Source organism: Malus sylvestris, chromosome 10, assembly GCF_916048215.2.
Source record: "Malus sylvestris chromosome 10, drMalSylv7.2, whole genome shotgun sequence".
In the NCBI taxonomy this organism is placed as follows: domain Eukaryota; kingdom Viridiplantae; phylum Streptophyta; class Magnoliopsida; order Rosales; family Rosaceae; genus Malus; species Malus sylvestris.
In genome coordinates this window covers 6,326,104-6,332,955 of record NC_062269.1, presented here as the reverse complement: position 1 = coordinate 6,332,955, position 6,852 = coordinate 6,326,104, and positions in this window count along the sequence as shown.

The window sequence follows — 6,852 nt, the reverse complement described above, 5'->3', positions numbered from 1 at the left end:
TTTATTTCTGGGAACTCACACGAGAACTTCCCAGTGGGTCACCCATCACGGGATTGCTCTTGTGCAAACTTGTTTAACTTCGGAGTTTCGATGGAAGCCGAAGCCAGTGAGCTCCAAAAAAGCCTCGTGTTAGGTAGAGATGAGAATATACATATAAGGCTTACAGGATCCACTCCCCTGGACGATGATGGATGTAATAATCCACTCCCTTAGGGGCCTGATGTCCTCGTCGGCACACTTCCGGCCAGAGATTGGCTTTGATACCAAATTGTCACATCCCGGCCCGGACCCTTACCACTTCCCGGGCTCAACTCCACCGTAGCACGATATTGTTCGCTTTGGGCCCCGACCGCACCCTCACGGTTTTGTTTCTAGGAACTCACATGAGAATTTCTCAGTTGGTCACCCATTATGGGATTGCTCTCCTGTGAACTCGCTTAACTTAGGAGTTCCGATTGAACCCGAAGCCAGTGAGCTCCCAAAAGGCCTGGTGCTAGGTAGAGATGAGAATATACATATAAGGGTTACATGATCCACTCCCTTGGGCGATGGGGGATGTAACAATCCACCCCTCTTAGGGGCTCGACGTCCTCGTCGGCACACTTTCGGCCAGGGATTGACTCCAATACCAAATTGTCACATCCCAGCCTAGGCCCCTACTATATCCCAGGCTCGACTTTACTATAGCATGATATTGTCTTCTTTGGGCCCCTACCACACCCTCACGGTTTTGTTTCTGGGAACTCACACGAGAACTTCCCAGTGGGTCACCCATCATGGGATTGCTCTCGCGTAAACTTGCTTAACTTCGGAGTTCCGATGGAACCTGATGCTAATGAGCTCCCAAAAGGCCTCGTGCTAGGTAGAGATGGAAATATACATATAAGGCTTATAGGATCCACTCCCCTGGGCGATGTGGGATGTAACAACAACAATAGTGCTAAGGATCCAATTATAGAAGGTCTCAATGGGAGGGAGGTGGAAATGGAGGAAGGAGGTTCCAATTGTTTAATTTTATCGTCATTCGTTTGGCTGGAGGCTTTGGCGTGGGTGTTGTGGTTAGAGCTCCGGCAAGGGAGGAGCCACAAGTTTTTTCACAGTGGTCTAGCTGAAAACAGTACCACAAAATTATATGTTCATTTTTTTTTCTATATAAAATTATATAATAATCAACATGAAATAACAACGATGAAATATAAACTTTTTTCAAAATCATAATTTAATTGAAATATTCAAGGACTATATATATAATTAACTGTTGTGGCCTGTATTATCTGACAAGGGAAGGGGGGCGGAGGCAGAGTGAGAGTAGAGAGAGATGTGTTTGTAGAATTTTGTAGAGGGATGTGTGTGTTATTTCCCCTACATAGTGCCTTTATTTATAATAATAAGAAGGAGAAGAAATCTTTCATCCCTAAGGAATACAAGTCCATATAGGAAAGAATAACTAGAATAAAATCTAATCTAGGATTTACACAATCACACTTAAGCTAGGAAAGTTTACAACACTCCCCCTTGAGTGTGTAAACACACTCAAGGTAGATTCGGCATTATGTAGAAGTTGAGGAAGTCAACTCGTTGACACTGATTATGGGAACAACGTTATTCTTAATAAGGTAGGAACTAGCATAAGGAACTAAGCCTCACTAAAAAACCTATGACTATGGCAAAAACCCGAGCAGGGACAAAATCCATAGTCTAAGGAAAAATGCGTGAGAAATGCAAAGTCAAATGAAATGTCTACGGAATATCATTAGGGATATGATCAACCTAAGGTGGGTGCCTCGTTAAAACCTAGTTAGGTAGCAAAAATCCATGGGAAAAATGTTTATAATCGTAAGGAAAAAGAGTACATTAAGATCAAGCAAGTATACTTCAGGATACTCCCCCCGAGTTTGACACAATTCCAAAGAGAACTAGCAATGTTACAACTCAGAAAGTTTACGCATACCAATTCCATGAACAAGCTTCTGAAATGCTGCATTCGGTAGTGATTTGGTGAAGAGGTTAGCCAGATTATCTTGTGAACGGATTTGTGTAACTTTAATCTTCTGATGCTCTTGTTGTTGATATGAGAATAAGAACTTTGGTGCAATGTGCTTCGTGTTGTCTCCTTTAATGCAACCCTTCTTGAGCTGTTAGATGCATGTTGCGTTGTCTTCATAGATCATCATTGGGACATCAATGATGGAGTGAAGATCACAAGAGCTTCGAATATAGCCCGCAACTTCTCCCAACCAAATGCATTCCCGAGTTGCTTCATGTAAGGCAAAAATTTCAGCATGGTTAGACGAAGTTTCAACTAAGGTCTGTTTAGTTAACTTCCAAGAGATTACGGTGCCTTCAACGGTAAAGGCATAACCCGTTTGAGAGCGCACCTTGTGCAGATCAGATAAGTATCCTGCATCGGCATAACCAACAAGGCGAGAATCGACTAGAGATAATGGAGTGCGACATCACTCAAGGATCCGTAGGGATAGAACAAGCCCAAATTCGTAGTACCCTTAAGGTAGCAGGAAATGTCTTTAACACCAGTCTAGTGTCTGTGTGTTGGTGCTTTACTGTATCTTGCCAAAAGATTAACAACGAAAGAGATGTCTGGTCTAATGCATTAGGCAAAGTCTCTTCATCATCCTCCTTTAAACGGAGGGGATCTCGTTTGCATCTAGTGATCGAACGACCATAGAAGTACTCGAAGGCTTCACTTTATTCTCGTTAAAACGGTGTGACACCTTCCGGGTGTAGTTTTTTTTATGTACTAAGTTTCCATCCGAACGGTGCTTTATCTCGAGACCGAGACAATATCGAATCTTTCCTAGATCTTTCATCTCAAATTCTAACTTCAAGTACGCGCGAGGTCTTTAGGTGTTTCGATAAGGTTCATGTCATCGACATATATTGCAACTATCAGAAAATTGGAATGTGACTTCTTAATGAACACATAAGGGCATAGTTCATTGTTCACATATCCTTGACTAGGCAAATACTCACTCAGACAATTATATCACATTCTTCTGGATTGCTTCAAACTGTACAGTGAACGCCTCAACAGAATTGAGAGCGTGCTTCAGGGTTTGGAAATATTTGATCCAGTAAATATAAGTCATTTGACATACTCAGTTTTTTGAAAACTACCATAAAGATACACAATTTCTACGTCCATCAGCTGCATACTCAGTTTTTTGAAAACTACCAAACTGATAAGGTAGTGAAAAGTAATCGCATCCATAACGGGTGAATAAGTTTCGTCATAGTCAATTCCGGAGCGTTGTGAGAAACCTTGCACAACAAGACGAGCTTTGTAACACACAATTTCGTTCTTCTCATTACGTTTTCGAACGAAAACCCACTTGTAGCCAACAGGCTTCACATGTGAAGGAGTAAGAGGTACAGGTCCAAACACCTTACAAAAGCTACAGGTCCAAACACCTTACGTTTCGCAAGCGAATCGAGTTCGACTTGGATTGCTTGTTTCTAGTTTGACTAATCGGTTATATGTCGACATTCATCAATGGAACAGGGTTCAATGTCATCGCTCAACATGATCTCAGTAGCTACTGCATATGCTAATGCATCATTGACAATCATTTCATTTGTACACCACATATCATCTAAGCTAGCATAATAGACCAAAATCTCACGATTTTCAGGAGGTGGATTCGTCTCTTCAAGGAACGCTTCCGTAATTTAGAATTTCCTCATGAGTTGGATAAAATGAGTAAGTGACAATCGGATTCACGGTAGGCTCTCTAGGTGCCTGTGTCATAGGTTTCTTCTTTCGGGGGTGTAAATCATTTGAACCAAGAGGTCTGCCAAGCTTATGTGTATAGGCAGATGATTGGCTAGCCACTCATGTACTTGGATCACCAAAGTTGGCGTCCCGACCCTCCAGGGGGGAAGTCCGTCGTATATTTGGTACATCCATCTTTTCAGACACATTCACAGCTGGAATATGTGATCTTGTCACTCGTGCTACATTGGTGAAAGCATTTGGCATGCTCTAAGCTATGCTCTGAAGATCTAATATGCGTTGCACTTTAGTTTCAAACTGAGCAATGCGGGGATCTAAATGAGACAAAGGGAGAGTCATCCATGATAATTCACGTCGTTCTTTAGGAACGTTGATGTTTTTTTCTCTCCCTAGCAATAAAAAGACTGTCTCATAGAAGTGACAATCTGCAAAATGAGCAGTAAACAAATCAAATGTCAAAGGTTCTGAGTAATGAATAATCGAAAGAGAATCATATCTGACATAGAATCCCATCTTTCACTAAGGCCTCATTTTTGTACGTAAGGGTGGCAAAATTGGCATATAGACTGCACAACCAAAACATGCAGATGCGATATGTCGAGTTCGTATTCGATAACCAACTGAAGGGCGTTATATGGTTGGATCACAACAGGCCTTAGGCGGATCAGCATGGCTGCGTGCAATATTGCATGGCCTCAAGCGACGATCAGGAGCTTAGTACGTATGACTAATGATCGAGCAATCATTTGTAAGTGCTTAATAAATGCCTCTGCCAGGCCGTTCTGGTGTGAACATAAGGTACTGGATCTTCAACTTCAACCCCAACCGACATGCAATAGTCATCAAAAGTTTTAGATGTGAATTCTCCAGCATTATCCAATTGAATATATTTGATCGGATAATCAGGATGGTGAGCCCTGAGCTTGATAAACTAAGCCAACAGTTTGGAGAATGCAGTGTTTCTTGTGGACAACAAGCACACATATGACCAACATGTGGAAGTGCCAACTAAAACCATAAAATATCTAAATGGTTCGCATGGAGGGTAAATTGATCCATAAATGTCCCCCGAAATCCTTTGTAGAAAAATAAGAGGATTCAAACGAATCTTGTCACATAAAGGCTTTATAATAAGTTTTCTTATGGAGCAGGTTTGACATGCGATTCCTTGAATCGAACCTAAACTTCGGGTTAGTGGATGCCCATGTGATTATTTGAGGATACGGCGCATTGCTATTCGTCCAGGGTGTCCCAAACGATCATGTCAAAGTGCAATTTCATACGTGGTCCCAGAGGTAGAGCTAGCCACATAGTGGATTTCTATGGGGTGTATGGTCGTACTATACAGACCACTCGGGATACGCTTCATCTTCTCTAGAATAGGCTTTTGGCCATATTCGTAGGAAGTTAGGCACAAAAATTCAACTCCGTTTTCTACATAGGTTTCAACGTGGTAATTATTATCTCTAATGTCTTTGAAACTCAACAACATTTTTTTCGGAACGCGGAGAATAGAATGCCTACTTAATGGTTAAAATTGTACCATTGGACAACATTATATGTGCATTACCGTATCATTCGATTAGGTTGGATGGGCCTAAGAGGGTTGTCAGAGATGCATTCTTATGTATGAAGTTAGTGCAATAGATGCGTTCACGTAAAACGGTATGCGTGGTTGTACTATCTGTCAGACAACTAACTTCCCCACTAGTCATACCTAGAATGAAAAATTAATTTTGAATCGGGCACATGCATAAAAGTTCTAAAAACAAATTTCCATTCAAAATAATTTTAAGTATTCAAGGACGGTAATTAATTAAAACTTAATAACCAAAAAATAAATCACCAACAAATAATCCAAACATAATGGATTAGGTTTACAAACAAATGAGCTATGGAGTTCCAAAGATTGCCCATAAAATCTGCAGAATCCGGCGAAATTTCATTAAGGTTCGCCACTGGAACATTATAGCAATCAACGATCCAACCGTTGGATCATCACTAAACTTTCATACATTATAGTTGGTAATATTTGAGGAATGTAGGAACTTACGGATCGGGAATCCGACGTTTGGATCTTCCTGAATTGGATTTGTAAGTTTATAAAATAAAATGTTAACCGCCACTTGAATTTGCAATTGGCAGAGATCTAGCCGTTGGATAGTAATGAAACTTTAGTATGTTGTTCTATAAGTATAATGTGTATCTTTGGAAGTTACGAATCAGAAATCTGAGATGTGGATCTTCCGGATTAAGTCACGTAGGGTTATGGACCCTACCGACTGTTGACTTTTGGTCAATGGGTCTCAAATCATTCTAGATCGTCATTGGGGATGTGTTTTATGTAAATTACGTGTTCTATTAATAAGGATTCTGAGATGTGATTTGATAATTGTTCTAGGCGCCGATTGTTCGTGACCCCTCGTAGTTTGTGCTAGGGAATTGTAACGCGGGCTTCAAGTGAGTGGGCTTTTGGTTTGCTATATATACGTATGTATGCTTTACGTTTTTCCCAAAATTTGTTTTAAAAGAAATGTGATTGAAATGCCATGTCATACTTGCGTTATATTTTAGTATATGTATTAGTGTAGTTATGCATAATGTTGCATGATGCTGCGGACGCTCAGGTAAGTTTCAGGTAAGTATATATTGATGGTAGCGATGGTAGTGTGTATGATTATGATGAGTTGCGTTTAGTGATTAATATCCTGCACTCCGGTGTTAGTGCTCCGCCCGTGGCCAGGGCCTAGCCTTCACGTGATCGTTCACCTCCCGCACCACACACTCACCTTGGATCTCAGGCAGGTGCCAGCCTGTCGTACAGACCACATTAGGTGGTTTCGACTCGTAGGTGACTTGCGATACTTCACACAGCATTCACGTGATCGTAGCACATAAGCATATTTATTTACACCTAACCTGTCGTACAGACCACATTAGGTGGTTCTGACTCGTGTGTAGGATTTGATTGATGAGCTATGGACTTAGTCGTACAGGTCACATTAGGTGACTCCGGCTAAGATCTCATTTTATATTGATTCATTTCACCTGACTTACTTATTCGTGGTTGAGATGATTGACATGGCATACACATGGTTTCA